At 37.3% G+C, this 21,079-nt stretch overlaps 1 long non-coding RNA gene across 4 annotated transcripts; it reads right to left on the reverse strand.

The window, feature by feature from the left end:
* Positions 1-1,344: 1,344 nt before the first annotated feature.
* LOC123864708 lies at positions 1,345-20,295 on the reverse strand. Of its 4 annotated transcripts, none has more exons than XR_006795833.1 (3): positions 20,283-20,295; positions 3,678-3,879; positions 1,345-1,358 (listed from the first exon to the last, which is right to left on the reverse strand). It is a non-coding gene; the product is annotated as an uncharacterized LOC123864708 (long non-coding RNA). The 4 variants fall into 4 exon arrangements; XR_006795831.1 differs by lacking the exon at positions 1,345-1,358 and adding an exon at positions 1,721-1,757; XR_006795832.1 differs by lacking the exon at positions 1,345-1,358 and adding an exon at positions 1,824-1,834.
* Between the last annotated feature and the right edge of the window lie 784 nt (positions 20,296-21,079).

The following is a 21,079-nucleotide window of genomic DNA, read 5'->3' on the forward strand; positions in this document are numbered from 1 at the left end:
TAAGTATAAGTTTAAACTTCATTTAACTAACCATCGATTTTTTTTAAATCTATACTAATAAATAAAATTGGAGTGTCTGTCTGTAATTTCGAAATAACTACCTCATATTAAGCTCATATGGTTATTTGAACGATACCACACGTTTTTAAAATTTTTGTCTGTCTGTCTGTCTGTCTGTCTGTCTGTTTGAAAAGGCTAATCTTGGGAACGGCTGAACCGATTTTGACGGGATTTTCACAGACAAGTAGAGAATTGACCAGGGAGTAACATAGGCTACTTTTTTAACCGACTTTCAAAAAGGGAGTTGTGTTTTTCTACCTATGTACACCGAAATCTCCGAGATTTCTGAACCGATTTGCGTCATTTCTTTTTTAATCGATAGAGGAACTTTGCGACATTGTTTCCTAAAAAATTTGGAGTCCAACTCCTCAATCCTGATGCTGCAGGGGATCTGACCAATCCACGCGGGCGAAGCTGCGGGCATCAGCTAGTCTTAAAATAAATTAGTCTTTTAAGGCCAATGATTTTGTCAGCCCCAGCACAGACTATGGTCTATTTGGGCTGCAAATTTCAAACACCAGTCTCAGTTTTTATCTTCTACAAAGTTTGGTGTAAAATGTGCACTATTTATTAAGTCTTTAATTAAATTTAAAAAAAAAACATACTTTCACCATGTTGGTGAACTAAGTCTGCTCTGAATTAAAATCGATATGGCTACATTTCCATATTAGGTACACATAACTACCATTAGATTACAACAAGGGGTTATTCAAGGGGAGGACCACCAAATTCCTGAAAGGCCGGCAACGCATTGGCGGTTCCTCTGGTACTGCAAATGTTCATGAGCGGCGGTAATCACTTAACATCAGGTGATCCGCCTGCACGTTTGCTCGCTATTTTTATTTACAAAAATCTAACTATCCTATCATAGATATTTTGTATATTATAGTAACATATGAAAGTGTGTGGCTATCTGCCTGTTGCCTTCTCTAACCACTGAACTATCTTGACGAAAGGCACATAAGCAAACATAGCTTGTATGTATATGTTTGTTATCTTTTCTCTTCTCAAGTATCTTTATTTGTTGCCTTTTCATCAATAAACTACTCGTATATTATACACAAACGGCATGAAGAAAATGTGCATCCTGAGGCTCCTTTTTATCCAGGAAACGTATCTAACCTTTACCATAGATTTTTTTTATGATAACAAACAGGCAAGAATTCCACGCGCGGTTGAAGGCTCTACATGAGTAGGTAAATACTTTATTGCATAGAATCGAAGTTTTTTAACGATAGAACTATCTCTTGACCACAATAACGCGTGATGGAAAGTTATGATGGCTGTAATCTAGGTATCTACCTATCGTAAGATCCTTCAAGGTTTTTATTGCAAAAGTAACGAGGGTTAGAAAACAAAGGACGATAGGGCGTTCCACTCGTTAGCCATAGAAATATAAAATAATATATTGTATAATGTATGAAGTAAAATCTTAGGCCATGGCTATGTTATGGCGATGCTATAATATGTATACTTAAGTATTTTTAGGTATGTACTAATGGTATCTTTATCAATGGTGCATATTTTCTTAATAAGCAACCGCATCGGGGTAGTAATAATATGACCTAATTGATTAAAATATTAATTGTTATCAATCAATCGATTAAGGTTTTTAAAAATTTGATGGGAATTGGGAACTCTTTGATTTTCCGGGACAAAAAATAGCTTATGTCCGACCATCTTCAGAAGTCACATATCTCTAGATAATGCTCGGGACTTCGTCCACGTTATAATAGGATTCAAAGTGGCCGCCATAGAAAACGTAAGTACTTACCTACCTGTGTAATACGCGTGTGCACTATTGTTACGATTCGTATTTAATGGTTTTTTGACGAATACGAATTGAATACGAATGAATACATAATCTCCCTTAGGTTAGGTACCGATTTCAATTACAACCAAGGTTTTCTTAAAATTAAGCTAAGTATAGGCACTTACATGCCTATATACCTACCTACATAGGTAATAGGAATACGTAAACCAAGCTTTGCAGATTTTTTCCTCTAAGCTACCGTTATTATTTTCCCAAGGTAGCTATTCAGTTGTAATCCTTAGTGTAGCTTAGAAAAATCAGAAACGAGAACAATGTGGAAGTTATTAAAGGCTTTGGAACGATTATAAAATAATTACCTCCTTATTAAGATGAAAATGCTAGTAATAAAAATGTTACAACAATAAGTAACAGTAATCACGGACGGAACAGTTAGCTTTCTCTTGTAAAGTAATATTACCTTTACGTCAATAGTTTATGTTAACTCACAGTTACAGCTGGCTACAAATTATGATGCATAAAAGATCCGAAGTAACATTATGTTGAACGGGAATATGGAATTTATGTCGATACGCGGACAAAACCAGCAAGAACTAAAAGTTTAACTAGACACTTTTCGATTGCTTTTGTTGAAACGATCAAACAATCACCTATTCCATTTTTGACCGCGTCTAGTTTTTATTTATTGTTTATCGGTTTTGCGCTTGACTGCAAAGTGCAATCTCACATCGTAACGAAAAACTTTCTAACATGCAACCAACCCTCGTAACGGCACTCCATTTTTGAAGCACGTTCGTAGGTGTCAAAAGAGCCCACGCCAGCATCTATGTAGCCTAGCCTAGGAAGGTATATGTCACACACGCAAGCATACGATTTTGTCTTCAATTTTCAAAATATGTTTGTATGAGTTTTGGCTATCTTTGCATGCAACTATAAAAAGAGTAATGAACGAACATCTGCATGATAATCCTTAAAAGCTAACAGACATAAACAATCAACCTTTTGAAGATGTCAGGGAATCTTAGAAAACTTTAAAAGAAATGTATGAACTTAGATATATAGGAAGGACAGTACTATGGAAAAGAGTGAACCAACTTAGGGGTTAAAGAAAAATAATCTGGATATGAAAAATTTGTACTTCAACTTACAGTAAGAAAATCCTCGTGATAAAAATTGACTGACAGCGTCTACTAAAAAAAATCTTATAAACACAATCTAAGCTATTAAACGAACTTGAAAATTAATTCTGAGACCAAAAATAACCTTTCAAGAAGAGACTGACCTTAAAAAAATAATGTTTTTAGATTTTGTAAATTATCAGAGAATTTACAAAGATAGGGTTTGTTAGAGATGTAACAACCCTTAACAGGCCTTAAGTACCTACCCCTTTGTAAACAGAAACGGTTAAATCAATCTCTGTCTGGGCCGTAAATTAATTAAAAGCTAGGATAGAACTCGCTAAATATAAACATGGATCAATAGATGAAATCTGTGACGTAGTGGCTGTCTGGATCACGAATGTAAAGCTAATTTGCAACAGATCGTAGCTTATTATCATGCTTTTTTTTAACTTGCCATGTCAGTAGGTGGTCAAGGGTTCCCCACAATCGATTGGGCTGAACACATAATATATCTGTCTACTTAGTAACATCGATGGCATTGGAGCCGGGAGGTGGACATAGTACTTAACTCCTCAACTTTTCAATATATAGGTAAGTACCACGTAAGTACTGAACTATATGTGGGCTCGATGGGTTGGTCTTATTTTTATTTTTATTTATTTGGGACAGTAAACAATTACCTAATATTACTTATGTGATATTGATGTGATCTTGATAAGTAGTACAGTTCTTGCAATTCACGAAGGCGAGTGGCTTATGCTTGTGTTGAAGTCGTATCGGTATAAGTAAGGTACACTAAATGTGTGCGTTTGCGAGCGCTTGCTCGCGACTGATTGGTCCGACATGCACGCACACTTACGCAATGCCCATGTATACAACGTAACCACAAGTAAAGTTCACTCGCCTTCGTGAATTGCAAGAACTATACTAAATATAGATGATGCCCAGGGTCACTTCATGGAGTCGGGAAGTAATCATATAGGAACATCGATGTATAGGAACTCCTTATTAAGTATACAGGGTGTAACCAGAACGCTAGCAAAAACTTAGCGTTATTGTTATACCTACTAACTAAGCATAATCTAATGCCAATGACTTTAATAAATAAATTGCCCTATTTTGTAGTTTTAGAGTAGGTAAGTACTATATAAAAGTACTAGAGCTAGAATTCTTGGGTTTGGATCGGATGCAGTGCGTAAAGAGCCGAATGGTAATTAATCAATAATCCCCTTAAAAGCAGTGGTATTTACTTCTCAGCAACTTGTCTTGTCCGACAGGTGCTCAAGAGTAACCGACGATTATCTCACCATCAGACGATCAATCTTTTGAGTCTCAACTCTCAAACTAACAGTGTCTTGTACAGTGTACTTACTAGTACCTACCTACACATCACGCATAGTCGCATAATAACAAGTCGGTGTACAATTACATTAGCATATTGCCACATTGCCCGATAACTAATCTATTTCGGGGCGTAACAACCCTCTCAAATTGATCGCACTATGCGGGCATTATCGACGCGGTATCGGGGAGGCATCCACCCACCCCAGGATATACCTGTTATCCCAAAATAACGTCTATCACAAGCCATTAAGAGCCAGCAACTGTGTTGCATCACAGATATCGAGGATCGATACTATGGAAAACTACCTACATGAAAAGCCAATTAACTCCTTCGTACCCGTATTTTGTGACCTAATTGAAATTGTCCTGGCGTTGCCATCTACCCTCGCAATCAAACCTACGCTAAATTAAAAGATAACAAAAGGTTAATATTTATTAGTTACTCGAGGATGCCCGCGACTTCGTCCGCGTGGATTTAGATGTTTATTGATACCGTGGGAACTGTTTGATTTTCCGGGATAAAAAGACGCAAGGCTACTTCGGTACCTTTCAGACAAATCAGTTAAGTGGATGAGTCCTTAGGAATCCCGCGGGAACTCTTTGACTTTACGGGATAAAAAGTAGCGTATGTCCGTCCTAAATTTCGTCAGAATCGGTTGCACTGTTGGGCCGTAAAAAGGTAACAGACAGACAGACACACTTTCGCATAAAATATTAGTATGGATAGTCTCTAACTTGCTACAAATGATGAAAACATACCTAGATACCTACGCATATATAGACATAAAATAGACACTTTACGCATAATAGTCGCCTATATTATTTAATAGTACCTGATGCCGTCTGCGATGAACCCGCTTGGTATTAGGGTTTTTATGTATCCCGTGGAAACTCTTTGATTTTCCGAGTTAAAAAGTAACCTGTAATTATTATGTCACTCTGCAGGTCTTTAACAATACCTGACCTCTTACACACCCCTAAACTTATATCCATGCAAAAAATCACGTCGATCCGTCGTTGCTCCATTCTGGCGTAATTGAAGGACAAACCAAAAAAAAATACACAGTACGCGTTTATATTGCGGGTAGTGATTTGTAAGATCAACTTAACTTTTCTGATCTGTGTCTTAGAAGATTTTTGATTCCCGATTAATTAAGTTGGAAAATGATCAGTACAACAGTACAGGCCTGTTACTTACTTATTTTAAAGTTCTGCTGACTTGCTCGAGATCTCGATGGACCAGTTCTTTCTTTCCGCGAAAACCTTACCATGAATTTTAATTTTATTATGTATGTATACAGGTATTTTCAGATTCAGGTTGCTAAGCGCGAAATGTAAACCGCAACGGCAGATATTTATAAATGACTGAATAGTCTCTATTACTTTTTGTCTAACATCTTCAACGTTTTTTCTACATTAAATATGTGTATTACTTGCATCTTACGTATATCTGTTTGTTTTTTCTCCTCTACGCCTCGACTACTCAACCGATTTCAATTAAAGGCACAAAGCTTAAACCTACCTGGTAAGGAACAAACTGAAATAGGTAGGTACTTATTTTTTTTCTCAGGAAAACTAAGAGTTTCCCAAAGCGTTTTTATTGGGTTTTGTGAAAGTTTTTTTGCAATTGAAGTCGCGGACAAAAGTTTATATTTACATACCTACTTATAACTACACGTGTCTGTTGTGGATGTAATCAAATATCATATAGCGATGAGCGTTTAATCTCCACATTCGTAATCCATAGCCATAGAGCCACGGAGGTGGTCAATTTGAAAGGTTGCCACCTCGGGCACACACCTGCACGGCAGACATTCTCGACACGGCAATAGCCGAACTTATCGCCGTGCTCTGACGCAACCAAAAACAGGATCCACCTCCCAACAAAAAGTACCACGGCCACTATTTCGAAACTCGTGCGCACCTAAATAGAGAAAGGCATCTATGTGCTTGTACATCATTTGTAGCTCCGCTAGTCGCAACCCACGGGGTACGGGGTGAATGCCCTTAACGTCCTCCGTCCTCCTCAGGCGTAGCTCCCTCCCGTTCTAGCGTGCGAGAATCCCTCTTCTTTTGACTTTGAAAAGAGGGCACGTATTTGGCCGTTTCAGACGAGTCTCTATCTAAAACTCTTAATAATAGAGTCTCATTTTATTTGGATCCCTTGTTGCTGTGTTCGGTTAAGGGTGTGTGCGCACGCGCATTGCGTTTGTATTCAAATGAGGACAGTGCGTTCCGCGCCGGAGAACACTATGATTGTACTTTTTTAGTCCGTAAGCCGTAATCAACTACAAGGAAATGAGCATCCTTAGGGGTGGCGAGGCGTCGGCCAGCTATTGAGGACAGTATCTTATTAATACGGCAATTAAGAGCTCCGACATATCGCACATGTGCCAGATCGCAGATCACATTAATGCGTGCTCTCCTTACTCCTATGAATGTTTGCTTATTATGAATGCAATATCAATAATAATAATTTGATGTATTAATGACAATAGTTAGGTAAGTTACACGACAATGTTGTCACGACGGTGTTAGTTTGATTTACGAGTACGTTCAGTATAATGGGGCTTTATTGAATCTTTGAATTATTAATCTGTCCAAAGACACCTAATTAAAACTTGAGTGTTAGAGCGTTCTACTTACATCCCTACGCCCCATTAGTACCTATTCCCATGAAAACTTAGTGTTAAGGTTGTTCCAGAAATCAATTTACATTCGGATTTTGGTTCACCCTTAGATAGGTATACAAACGTAACGTACCTATTAGGTACATATCTATGCTATTAGGTAACTCATATCATTTTATTTTCGTCTGGTGGATTAAGTTTTTCGGGTTCCGTACCTCAAAACGATAAACGGAACCCTTATAGGATCACTTTGTTTTCTATCTGTCTGTCCGTCTGTCGTATCTATCAAGAAAACCTATATGGTACTTCCCTTTGACCTAGAACCATGAAATTTGGCAGGTAGGTAGGTTCTATAGCACAAGTAAATGAAAAAATCCAAAAACCGTGAATTTGTGGTTACATCACAAAACAAAATTAAAATGAGTTTCAATTTTCAAGGTAAGTAAACTATAACCAAGTGGGGTATCATATGAAATTTACGAAAAGGCTTACCTGTACGTATTCTAAAACAGATTTTTAATTATTTTCGTGCAAAAGTAATAGTTTTTGATTTATCGTGTAAAATGTCAAAAAAATACCCGAGTACAGAACTCGGTGCGTGAGTCTGACTCGCACTTGGCCGGTTTTATTTAAAATCCCATGGAAACTCTTTGAATTTCTGGGATAAAAATATATCCGTCTCCGAGATGCAAGCTATCTCTATGCCAAATAGATGCTGACCGCCACTTCATCTACTTGAATTCAGGTTTCTAAAAATCACGTGAGGACTCTTTGTTTTTCAAGAATAAAATTCCCACCTGCCTCTCGGTCAGGAGCCACCGTCCCTGGGATGCAAGCTATCTCTGTAGGTAGGTACCTCGTCGAAATCGGTTAAACAAAATTTAAAAATAAAAAACTAGCCGACAAATTTAATAGACACACTTGAGCATTTAACTGTTAGGCCTAGATTTGCATGTATGTAGAGATGTAAATAATTCAGGAACTATAGTAATCTTAAAATGATTAAGTAAGTGGGATACATTTAATTAGGGATAATTAAAAGTTCCGTCTAGTTTAGTGATATGATAGATATCATAAATCCAACAAACTATAAACCCGATTATTTATAACAAATGTAATAAATTATTATTATGATGCATTTGTTAGACTTGGACAGGGAGATGCCTCCAGATTCTCGGAGGCTACCTAAGAGTACTTATTCATTGAATAACATCGAATTAGCGAATTATAAAATATTTTCAATTACCTAATTGATCAATAGAATCTATGAAATATTGAAAAATAATACGAATCTATGAAGAATTCATAGATTCGTAGGTAATTTAAATAAAGTCCTAGAAATTAGAATCTAGATGATGGTTGGAGACGTAGCACCTATTCAGCAACGTTTGTTAGTTGCTTTATAACCCCCGACCCAAAAAGAGAGGTGTTATAAGTTTGACGTGTGTATCTGTGTATCTGTCTGTGGCATCGTCAGGAGCTCCTAAACGAATGAACCGATTTTAATTTAGTTTTTTTTTGTTTGAAAGGTGGCTTGATCGAGAGTGTTCTTAGCTATAATAATCGAAGACTATCGGTTCAGCCGTTTGAAAGTTATCAGCTCTTTTCTAGTTTTCTTATAGAGGATTTTGTATCGGGGGTTTTTTTTAATTTTGAAAGCACAAACACAAATATTTAAGAGTCATTTGATAGTAAGTGTATAGTATGACGGAGTATACGGTTAATATTGGTGTTTTTATTAGGAATGCAACGGCACTACCTCTGGCATCAACACTGAATGAACGCGTAACTGACATTGAAGCTCCCGCGCATTATACCGGTTCGCGAAGATTTCGCGCAAAATTCACCTTTATTATGATCTTAAGTCTGCGTCTAGAGATAAGAAGTATTTAAGGTGTGAAATAGTTGAGGATGTTCAACACGTATTTATTTATTTATTTATTTATTTATTTTATTTTACATCTAATTGAACGGCAGTGCCACTTACACGAACTAGATGATTATTACACAAATACAAAAAGAGAAAAAAAATAAAATAAAAGGTAAAGCTAGAACAAAATATGTTACAATAAATGATTTTAAATTTTGAATGTATGTACGCTGAGAGCACTGAATGATCCTGTTCATTCAATGCTCTCCGCGTACCTCAGTAACTCCTGAACCAACGATGTCCACCCGTCATTGAATGGATCCCATTGATCATTTATATCCGAGAGCGCGTTGAAGGAAGCCAATGAACGCGGTATCGGTGCCATAGATCGAGCAACAGTACGATGAACTGGTACCACGAAAAGTTTATTCTTTCGTGGACGAAGATTATTATTTAATTTAGGTACTCGTATACGACAGAGTTGGTCATGAAGGTCTGGAGCGTCGACATCCCCTCGCAAAATTCGGCACATGATTTTTAGTTGGTCGCTAGTCCGTCTGACCTCCAAGGAGTTAAAACCCAAGCAACCTAAAAGAAATTTGGTTGGATATAGGAAGGGGTAATATCCATAGCAACGCTTATACAAGTATCTTAGGAAGGCCTTTTGCACTTTTTCTAACATAAGTCCGTATTTTTTCTCGTACGGATGCCAGACACAGGTACTTGTTTCGAGTTTGCTTCGGACTAAGGCATAATATAGTAACCTTATTACTAAAGGGCTATGGAACTCCCGAGAGTTACGCAATACAAATCCTAATCTTCGAAATGAGTCAGCTGCCACTGTATTGATATGGTCTCGGAAGGTTAATTTGGTATCAAAAGTTACGCCTAAGTCTTTCACATTTTGTACTCTGGGAATGGGAATTCCATCCATTTTATATTCATGTATCAAGGGATACCGAACTTTACCAAAGGTCATGACTGAACATTTGTCACGGTTGAATTCCATTTTGTTCGTTTTACTCCAGTTACATACAGCTGTTAGATCGCGTTGCAACTTGAGGCAATCTTCGGCAGAAGTTATTTCTAATATAAGTTTTAGGTCATCAGCATATAATAGACATTTTGCATATTTTATACATTCTGGAAGATCGTTTATCATAATTAGGAAGAATAGGGGTCCTAAAATAGAGCCTTGGCTTACACCGGATCGCGTATGATAAGGTTTAGACTCATATATGCCATAGCGAACGAATTGCTGACGATCACGGAGATAGTCAGAAATCACGTGTAGAAGCTGAGGAGATAAACCAATAGCACTGAGTTTGCTAAGAAGAATATCGTTATTTACCCTATCAAAAGCTTTACGGTAATCAAAATAAAGGGCATCTGCTTGATGCCCTCTATCTAAGCAGGACGATATGTACTCAGCAGCTGTTAATAGGTTGGAGTTGACAGACTTTTTGGCCCTAAAACCATGCTGTTCGTCACGAAGTAAATTACCAATTTGCCGGCTTATCATTCTATGCACGATTCTTTCGAATACCTTGGCCGGCGTAGAGAGAATAGCTATAGGACGAAATTCCTGGACGGACGTCGTACCGGTTTTTTTAGGTATTGGTGTAACTCGGGTCAGCTTCCATTGAGAAGGATATTGTCCTGTTTTTAAGATCAAATTAAGTATATGACAAAGAGGGAGACAAAGATATTTTCGACACATTTTCAAAACATCTGCTGGTAAGTTATCTGGTCCAGTTGAGCAATTTAGCTTCAGTTTATCAATGCCATATTTTATGTCGGTTACTGTAAACTTTTGGATATGGCAGACAGTACTATTTAGCTTACCGTCATTAAGACATGCCTCAACTACACTCAACTTTGGCACCTCAGACAGAAACACGTTTGCAAAGAAATTCGCAAAGGCTTCAGCCGCATCTACTCCTGTGTGCATACTACCATTATATGTAACGTTAGGTTCAAATCCCCCTTTAGACCGAAGGCTACTGATGAAGTCCCAGAAATATACAGGATTGGTTTTAATGTTACTTTCAGCCCTCCTAATATAATCGTCAAACGCTTTTGGAATACGAGCCTTCAAATTGGACCTAATTTCTGAAAACCTAATATAAGTCTCAACACATTTAGTCTTAATCCATTTAGTATGCAATTTTAATTTCAATTCTGTTTCTCGTATTATATCGCTTGTAAACCAAACTGGATAGCGTTTAACCCTACTTTTTTTCCTACTCTTTTTAGGGATACATGAGTCAAAAACATCATACATGATATTATAGAAACAAGTTGTGGCTGACTGTACATCCATTGTGGCTAAAAGATCTTCCCAAGAAACTGAAGACATTAGCGTTACGAGTTGGTAGCGTTGGAGTTGGTGGGTTGGTATTATTTGAATGTGACTGGATGCTGGCCCTGGTAGGGATAAAATGGTAAGGTAAACCTAAACCTATGGATTGGAACAGATTTCATACGGATATATTTGTGAACTAGCTGTGCCCGCGACTTCGTTCGCGTGGAATCAGCGCGCTTTATATAGCCACGGACGCTCAGGCGCGAGGCGTGTAGTACATACTCTGTACGTTAAAAATGTTCGCCGTGATACTTTAAATTGACATAACTTTTTTATTTATGAACCGATTGACATGAAATAAACACTAAATGTTAAGTGAAGCTTACTACAATATATTAGTTAAAACCGTATCTAAATCGAATAAGCCGTTTCTGATATTAGCGTGCACAAACACACAGACAAACAGACAAAAAAAAAATTAATTACAATTTCGGGTTCGGCATCGATATAATAACAACCCCTGCTACTTTTTTTTTATATATTTCCATTGTATAGACACCACTTTACATATATACTTTTACCTTGCCTATCCTCTATCTAAGGATACCATATGTCAGTTTGAGTCCACACTTGTGTAGTTTTATTGTATAACTTCAAACAATCGAAAGTTTTGCTTTTATTTTAATTTTTCTATTTACCTTCTATTTCTGTTTAACACAAATTAATGTATTTACATGCCAGCTTGGCGTGGTAAAGCTGGACCAGTATTTGTATACCTACGAGTAATTACACCTATAAGATGACCTGTATCAGCAAATAAATAAATTGAATTGAATTAAATTTCTTGAAGATTCATCATCATCATCATCGTCATTCGATAAATTCACTGTAGACTTCGGCCTCCGGTAGGGACTTCCACACGCCACGGTCTTGCGTCGCCCGAATCCATAGGATCCCTGCGACTCGTATGATGTCGTCTGTTTGTCTAGTGGAAGGTCTCCCAAAGCTGCAGTTTCTGGTGCGAAGTTGACTGTTTTTCGAACTGCTGTTTCGTGTTTTGAACCGTGTTTAAGACTGAAGATTTCATAACATTTACTTCTTTTTTTTTACTTTTTACTAATTATTGTTTTTCTATGATAACTAAGTATACACGTAGTCTCTTGACAAACTGAATTACTTCTTTACATCCACTGCTTCTGTTGGAATACTCTGTAGTGAGTCCCATCCAAGATATCTATTCAATTCAATGCCCTTTTCTATTGAGCTAAGATGCGCCGGCAACGTTTATGCCTTGTACGGAAGTGTCTGAATTTCTTATAATGGACCTCAAAATCGCTTCTTATACGTGAAGCCATTTTAGTTTTAAGCAAGGTAGGTATTCACTTTATTTTGTCCAAGTTTTTATGTTTGTCTTATGCTGTAACTAAAGTTATTAGGTACGGATCGTCACTCGATGGTTTGGCGCATTTTTTTAGTTGTGTAATAGGGTAACCGTAGAGCAGATGATTTCATAATGATGTTGGATTAGAGTGAGTAAATAACTTTTTCAACAAATTGAATGAGTGGCAACTTAAAAAAAAACTTTCTAGGGTATAAGGTATTATGCCCTAGGTAAGTAATAAATAAAATTGAAGTAAAACATAGAAACAAGATTTTTCAAAGTTAAATAGTTCTTTTAAAGTCTAGAATCTGAATAACATTTCCAACACGCCAAAAATGGTCCATTTGTGTGACTGAGGTATAATCTATACATATAATAAAATTGTAGAAAAGTGGTGTCTGTACAATGGTAATATATAAAAAAAGTAGCAGGGGTTGTTATTATATCGATGCCGAACCCGAAATTGTAATTAATTTTTTTTGTCTGTTTGTCTGTTTGTCTGTGTGTTTGTGCACGCTAATATCAGAAACGGCTTATTCGATTTAGATACGGTTTTCATTAATATATTGTAGTAAGTTTCACTTAACATTTAGTGTTTATTTCATGTCAATCGGTTCATAAATAAAAAAGTTATGTCAATTTTAAGAATCACGGCGAACATTTTTAACGTACAGAGTACGTACTACACGCCTCGCGCCTGAGCGTCCGTGGCTATAATTATAAAGCGCGCTGATTCCACGTGAACGAAGTCGCGGGCACAGCTAGTAATATTATAAGTTCGATGTTCGATCCAGAGCAGGCACCTTTATCTTTTCGGTGTTACATATCTAAGGTCCAACCTAAGATACCTACATATCCGTTTACACAATTTAATACACTTCCTTTAAAAGTAAAGGAAAATATCGAGAGGAAACCTCCATGTCTGACAGTTCTCCCGGATCATTCTAAAACTCAAAGGTGTGTGAAATCAAATCTACCAATTCGCACCTCGCCAACGTGGTGCATATATGCTCTCATTCTAAGAGGAGAGTCGTGCTCACTTGTGGGCCAATAGGTAAAGATACAATAGTTAATAGAGTAGTAATTTTTCATCTACCTACCTTGTTGTACCGTGTACTTACCTACCTACTAAGTTTCCTCAAGTTTAAAAAGACATGTTTCATCCTTAGTAAAGCGTAATATAGGTACATTATATGTATTATACGTAAGTAGGTATGCTAGCTACTATACAATATCGTTCTTATGACAAAGGTTATATCACCTCATCTCTTGAGTATCATCATAAGGCCTTACACACAAAGCGCCTTTCAATTTCCTTGAATATAGAGGTTAGACTAATAGAAAACGAAAAAAGCTGTGATAGTCTAATGGTTAGAACAACCGGCTCCTAATCGGAAGTAGTGGGTTCGATCCCGGGCACACACTTCTAACTTTTCAGTTATGTAGTTTTAAGCAATTAAATGTCCCTTGCTTTAACGGTAAAGGAAAACATCGTGAGGAAACCTGCATGCCTGAGAGTTCTCCATAACGTTCTCAAAGGTGAGTGAAGTCTGCCAATCCGCACTGGATGAGCGCGCAGCTTGGCGGATTATGGCCTAAACCCTTCTCATTCTGCACGTGGTTTTAGTTTTTGGAGACTTCCGTGGGAACCCTTTGATTTTCGGGGATAAAAGTACTTACTTAGCCTGTCACTCTCCATGTCTTTAACTATAAGTATACATATATCTCACAAAATCGAAAAGTTCCGACAGGATTTTTAAAAACTAAATCCGCACGCGAATGAAGTCCTGGGCATCATCTTGTTTAACATGGAGAGTCTCATCTGGTGGCAAAAGGGAATCTCATCTTCCAGCGCGGAAATGCAGTCAGTAACCTTGGCACCATTCCACGCAGGTATGATTTGTACTGACAGTAATTAGATAAGCCTAGATTTAATTTTTATTCTAATACTAGATGATGTCCGCGACTCTGTACGCGTGAATTAAGGTTTTTTGAAAAATCCCGTGGGAACTCTTCGCTTTTTCGGGATAAAAAGTTGCCTATGTCAATAACGTGGACGCAAGCTACCTCTGCACCAACATAAATCGGTCAAAAGGATGGGCCTTTAAGAATCCCCTAGGAACTCTTTGATTTTCCGGGATAAAAAGCAGCCTATGTCCGTCCCCGAGATACAATCTAACTCTGTAACCATCAAAATCGGTTAAACTGGTGGGCCATGAAAAGGAAGCAGATAGACAGACAGACTCACTTTCGTAAATTTTATAATTAGTATGGAAGTATGGATGGTATGGATAGTATGGATGGTTGAGAGATTGCAGTGTGCACAAGCCTCACACAATCCCTGTCCGCTCGTCACTGTAGTTACGTGGGCGGTGTGACCTTCGCAAGTCCTGCGTCGTCTCTTATTTTCCTACAACACCACTTTAGAGCCGTTTACAAAGAGCTTGCTTTGAAACACGAGGTTAAATATCGCGATTTAGAAGCGCACATTCCCTTCGAGTAGTCTTATTATTATTTACAAGGCATTTTCTTGCACAGTGCAGTGACAAACGCATGCATGTAGAATTTTAGCATGTTCTATTAGGATTAGAAATAATAAATTTACTGTACCTAAATAATTTAACCATTATGCTTCCCCACTCTTTCTGTTACTTAATAATATGCATGACAATCGTAGCAAAAAAATTATTACCTATTACATACTTAGTACTTAGTAGATATTATCATCGGTGTTTATGGATAATTTGAGACTGGGATTTATGTGCAAATTAAAATTTCTTGGTGATAAAGCCAAGCCTGATCATCTCCAGTTTTGAGTATACCTACCACCTACGTAGATCCTATCTGTGAGTAGGTAATTTACATGTTACAATGTTAATTTAAATTAAAAAAAAATACAGCCTACTTAATTATAGACAAAATAGCTACACTTAATAAGTTTTTACGAAGAAAGGCCCTATTGGCTATAATTAAGTAGGAACCTACTTATTTAATTGGTATTTTGTATACCTACCTATTTAATATTATTTGCTAATTAAAAAATATTAAACATGTAATATTTATTAATTAATTACAGATTAGATATTTGCCTACCTATTTATTATAGTACGATGATAGAAATAAATATAAATAAAAATGATTGGGCCACTAAAAAACTGTTAAAAGCTAGCAGACACACAGACAGACACACTTTCGCATTTATAATATTAGTATGGATTTGAGATTGACATACCTATCCATACTAATATTATAAATGCCAAAGTGTGTCTGTCTGCTACCTTTTCAACAGTTTAACTGATTCTAACGAAATTTGGTACAGGGTTAGCTAATATCTCGGGGACGGACACAGGCTATTTTTTATCCCGGAAAATCAAAGAGTTCCCACGGGATTCCCATAAACCCATCCGCTTAACCGATTCGTATGAAAGGTACCGAGGTAGCTTGCGTCCCAGTAATTGACATAGGTAACTCTTTATCCCGGAAAATCAAACAGTTCCCACGGGATAAACCTAAATCCACGCGGACGAAGTCGCGAGCATCCTCTAGTTTGGAATAAATTCACTATCCGTGGTTCTTTCAAACTACTCGTATAAGTGCCATTAGCGTGCGTTTTAAAAAATACCTTAGTAGGTACCTACTTAGGTAGGTAGGTGTAATCATGACGAACTCCCAGTGCCGTATTGCGTGTCTCGGCAATAAAATATTTCTTTTTATGTCATCCTCGTGTACCGATCCCGGCTGGGATTGCGCAAGGTGCATTCCGTGTTTATACACTTTAGGCTGAGTCCACATCAGTTCATAATGGCGATCAAGATCACACGAATATCGATGATCAGTAGGTTAAGACCTAAAAATGTGATACGCCCATAAAAAATATACCTATGGGTCTGATCCATGCGATGGTGATCGTGATTTTTAGAATGATATCGCTAGAATGATGAGAAATACCTTGCAAAATGAATCAACGATCACCAATATCCCCGGTGATAGTCTGACGATATTAAGGCTGAGATCTATAGGTAGTACTTGAGCGTACTTTGATTTTGCTTAGACTTAAGCTCAGTTTAAACAAGACGGTTTTGTGTCAGCAGTATAGCACAGTCTCGTTTTAACAGTGACTTCAGCATAATCAAAGCGCGCTCTATAGATAAGTCGTACAGAATAGTATATACCTAAGTAGTGTACCTGATAACTTTATCTTTGTAGAAGCATAATATAAACTAAGTAATCCGGTTAAATAGTAAATATCTATTGGCGCAAGCGTGGATGAAGCTTTACAGATAGTACCCTCGCCGCCGTAGAGTGAGGAAGTCGAAAACGTGTTTCGCCTATTATCAGTCGAGTCAAGTTCAATATCGACTGATCTCAGACTATTTTTGACTTTTAAATTTTGGTTTAATCGTATTCTATTGGTAGGGTCGTTGACCGTCTGCAGTAGGTACACTCTAAAGGAAGAGCTACACAAAATGACTCTATGCGACTGTATCCGCGTAGATTTAGGTTTTAAAAAATCCGTGGCACCCCCCCTTTTTGATTTAGCGGGATAAAATTAGTCTATATCCATGTCTCCACTCTCCAGGATGATGTAAGCTATCTCTGTACCAAGTACCTATATCTCCTTAGATGATGCCCGCAACTTCGTCCATGTGGATTTAGGTTTTCAAAAATCCTATCGGAACTCTTTGATTTTCCGGAACAAGTTAAGTGTAGGACGATAACTACACATGTAGTGAAAAAGTATTCTTTGCTGTATATTCAAGTCATATGAATCAGCAGCAAAGCGCAGTCTCTGCTCCGTAGGTAATTACAAGAGTAGATATTGTGCTAATATTGGTAAATTGATAAGAAGACGAGTCTGAAACCACATAATTAACTCAAAAACAAGCAGGTACAATCATTATGATCTGTGACTACTGACTGAACTGAAAGTAAGTATAGGTACCTTTAATACACAAAAGCGTAAACCTGCATTTAAATCATGAGAGGAGCATGCCAGAGAATTCGTCAAAAATATAATAATAATGTTATTAAGTCTTATAATGATATTACTCGTAAGCTTTTGCCTGTGCAATCGACAATTTTCGCCGGCCTGCATAGCCATTATTTCATTGCCAATATGCCCATCAAGATGACTCAACGCGACATCGAAAATCAATCATTTCTCATTTCTGTGAAGCAGCAGGTAGTGCCGGCCTCAATTCACCCTACTGTCTCTGTAGTTTCCATTCGCGTCGCAAAAACTTGTGAACGGAGCTACGGGCGGGGCGGTGATATCGGCAATCTTGACTAATGACCATCATAACGTGACACCTCCAACCCGTTAACGCTACCTCCTCGATGATCCAGGTTTGTATGAATTCAGAGGGAAAGGGCAGGTCTCCTTGGCTGGCGTGGATTTAATGACACATTGTTGATTCAGACAAGAACAGTTTGAGATTATTGTGAAGTTCTTGTGCGATGCGATGCTCACCGTTATCCTATTTCCTCCCTCTTTGCTTTTATCTAGACGTAAGTTTTAGCAAAGTTTGTTTTATATGAACAAACCTATTGAAGAATGTCTTGAAAAGGGTCACATTGTATTAATATACCTACTTAGGCAGTATTTTCAGGACGAACGATGTGTACATAGCTAGGATACACAAGATACGGTTGTACTATTTATGATTTTGAAATCTATTTATATACTGTGTAAATATAAAACAAATTTAAGAATCACAAATAGCTTTGATCAGTAGACAAATATCGTAGAATATCAATTAAAATTTTATTATTAAGTATAGGAACATTATTTAATTCAATGTGTACTAAGACCGTCTGGCAATCTGTGAGCGTGACACCAATTGCATAATCTAACCAAGCAGTAAAAACTGCACCCTTCTTTCGTTCAGAAAGAAGCGTCATAATAATGATTTTACATAATACATAACACAAAACTGAAGAGAGTCAATGAACTGTTTCGTAATGTCGCTCGAAAAGTGATAGAATATTGATATCTGTTTAAATATCGACAAAAAATAAACTCCTATTAGGTATCAGTAAGCGAAGTGTGCCCCGCGCTCAAACACGATGGACCGAGATGTAAAGAGAATGGCGGGATGTGGCTGGATGAGAAACCGGACCCGGATGGAGCGGGTATAAGGCCTGTAATAAAGAACAAATGGATGTCCAGAGGCTGACAGAAGACAGACTCAAAGAGAAAAATATAAAGAGATTGAAATCTGGTAGAGTATTAAATACTATGAGGGAATGACTACGTATGAGTGGATATAGGAGAATTAGAGTTACCGCCATAGTCCAATGGGTCGCTGAAATGGCAATAGGCAGGGCACATAGTTTGAAAAACGATAGATGTTGGGATTGGGGTCTCAAGATGCTATAGAATGACGATTTTGCACTGGAAAGCGTAACGTTTTGTTACGTGGACAGACGAAATCAAACGAGATGCATGGAGCTGCTAGATTCAGGCAGCGCAAGAAAGTGGCGTGTGGAAGAGTTACCTATGTCTAAGTTACCTAAGATTTCATCTATCTATTTATGTATGGCAGTTGACGTCTATCGGTTGTAAATGAGAACTAATTAAATACTATAAAGTTTCGTCTTTAGGAAGAATTTAATGATATTTTGTATATCTAATTAAGTCGGTACAATAATTTATCTATCTACAATTCTTGGTTATCTTGATTTTATCTAAAACTAAAATTTTAAAAAGTTTGAATAAGTACAACACTTGTTAAATTAACTTTCCTACAAATTATACCTGACAAGTGTAATTAAGATGATTCGCATCTCTTGTTAAAAACCAAACCTAAGTAGATAGGTACCTATAGCGAAGCAAACTATGTCGGACCGTTTTAGATGCTACAGATTATACCAAATTTTTTGTTTTACTTAAACACGGATTTGAACGATCTTACACCATTAATAAAAGTCTAGTGAAGTAGGCCGTAAGTCCATAGTGGCATTTTGATAAAAAAATAATGAATATTAATTGTAATTGTATTACTAAAATAGTTATCTCGACTAACCACTTCACCGCTAAAATAATTTATGAAAAAATTAAAATTATTAAGTAGGTACCTCGGTACATCTTTATTAAGCTCATATTCAAGAAGAAATATATAATATTTATAAAGATATTATTAAGAAAAATGAATTAGTTAAGAGTTTAACAAATTAATTAACAGAAAGTCCAGACGTATTAAACCAAACAATTCATTATCATTAATTGACAATTAAGTACCGATGTAACTTCGATGACAATGCAATAATATGGGAGGTGGTCCTAACTTTGGAGGTGGTCTGATGGTGGAGCCGGAAGGTGGCCATAAGAACTCAACTTTTCAAAATGACTCCGTCGTGTTTGAGGTCATTGGATTTGTCTTTCTTTACATACGCTGGCCGTTTATAAATAAACTTTTATAAACGATTTTCACAAAAACTAGCCTTAACTGTTTGTGATAAATCAAAGGCCCACGAATAGATGGCTCATAAAGGTGGCCACAAAAGCCGTGGTTTAGAGCCCTTCAGAAAGTGTGTCGGCGAGCCCCGCACCCCGCGCCCCTCGCCCGCTCTCCATTGGAAACGTCCGTATATGCATTTTATAGTTTTCCTTAGAACTGAGGCCCGCAGTACAATCTCGTGTGTGTTTGAATGAAGTTTTCAAGGTTTTCCTAATATTTTTTTAACATCCAGGCGTTGCAAACACAAAACGGTGAGAAGAAAGATCTTTTATAGGTACTCGTGTAGGTTTTTCAGCTCTCTTTGATCTGCCTGTCTGTCAGCGGCCTGTATCTCGTGAACCTACTCGTAATAGGTTTCACAGTTTTAAAATTTTTCACAAAATATGTATTTCTATTGTCGCTATAAGAAGAAATAATAATAATTTCAAAATAGCCCGCATGAAAATTAAAACAAAAGTGTTAATTTCTTGTACGGAACCCTCCGTGTACGAGTCCGACTCGCACTTGACCGATTTTCATTAAATAAAGAATCCAATTAAAAAAATATTCGATCATAATGAGGTAATCTTTTACGCTTAGTTGAAACTTAAATAAGGAACAGGACATATCTAATTATTATTTCGGGGTGGGCAGCGCTTTATGGTGTGTATAAACTAGAATGCAGGCCACTGATTGGCACCAAAAACAGGAGATAGCTCATTCTTTGCAAAGAATATAGGGTGCCTAGCATAGTTTAGCAGAGATGTGCTCAGCGGACCAATCAGGTTATTGATAGATGACGTGAAAATTTCATAACGTCACCCATCTGTCCTGAAAAAATCTCGTTTCTGATGTGAAGCAGTCTGCTGTGTACATCCCCGCTCAACAAGTGACAAGGAACATTACATTATTTACAAAGAGAAAAACTAGGTACTGTATCCTGTTTCTGATGTTAATCAGTGGCGTGCGCTTCTTACGAGCAATGAAGCGCTGCCTTCCCTAAAATAAATATAATGCTTGTACAAGTACATTGAACACAAGACGTCAAATGTACAATCATTACCAATATTATTAATGTGAAAATGTGGGTTTTTCTTCGTTAGTTTGACCTTCAATTACACCGCAATAGAGCAACGGATCGACGTGATCTTTTAGATA

Source organism: Maniola jurtina, chromosome 4 (assembly GCF_905333055.1).
Source record: "Maniola jurtina chromosome 4, ilManJurt1.1, whole genome shotgun sequence".
Lineage (NCBI taxonomy): Eukaryota > Metazoa > Arthropoda > Insecta > Lepidoptera > Nymphalidae > Maniola > Maniola jurtina.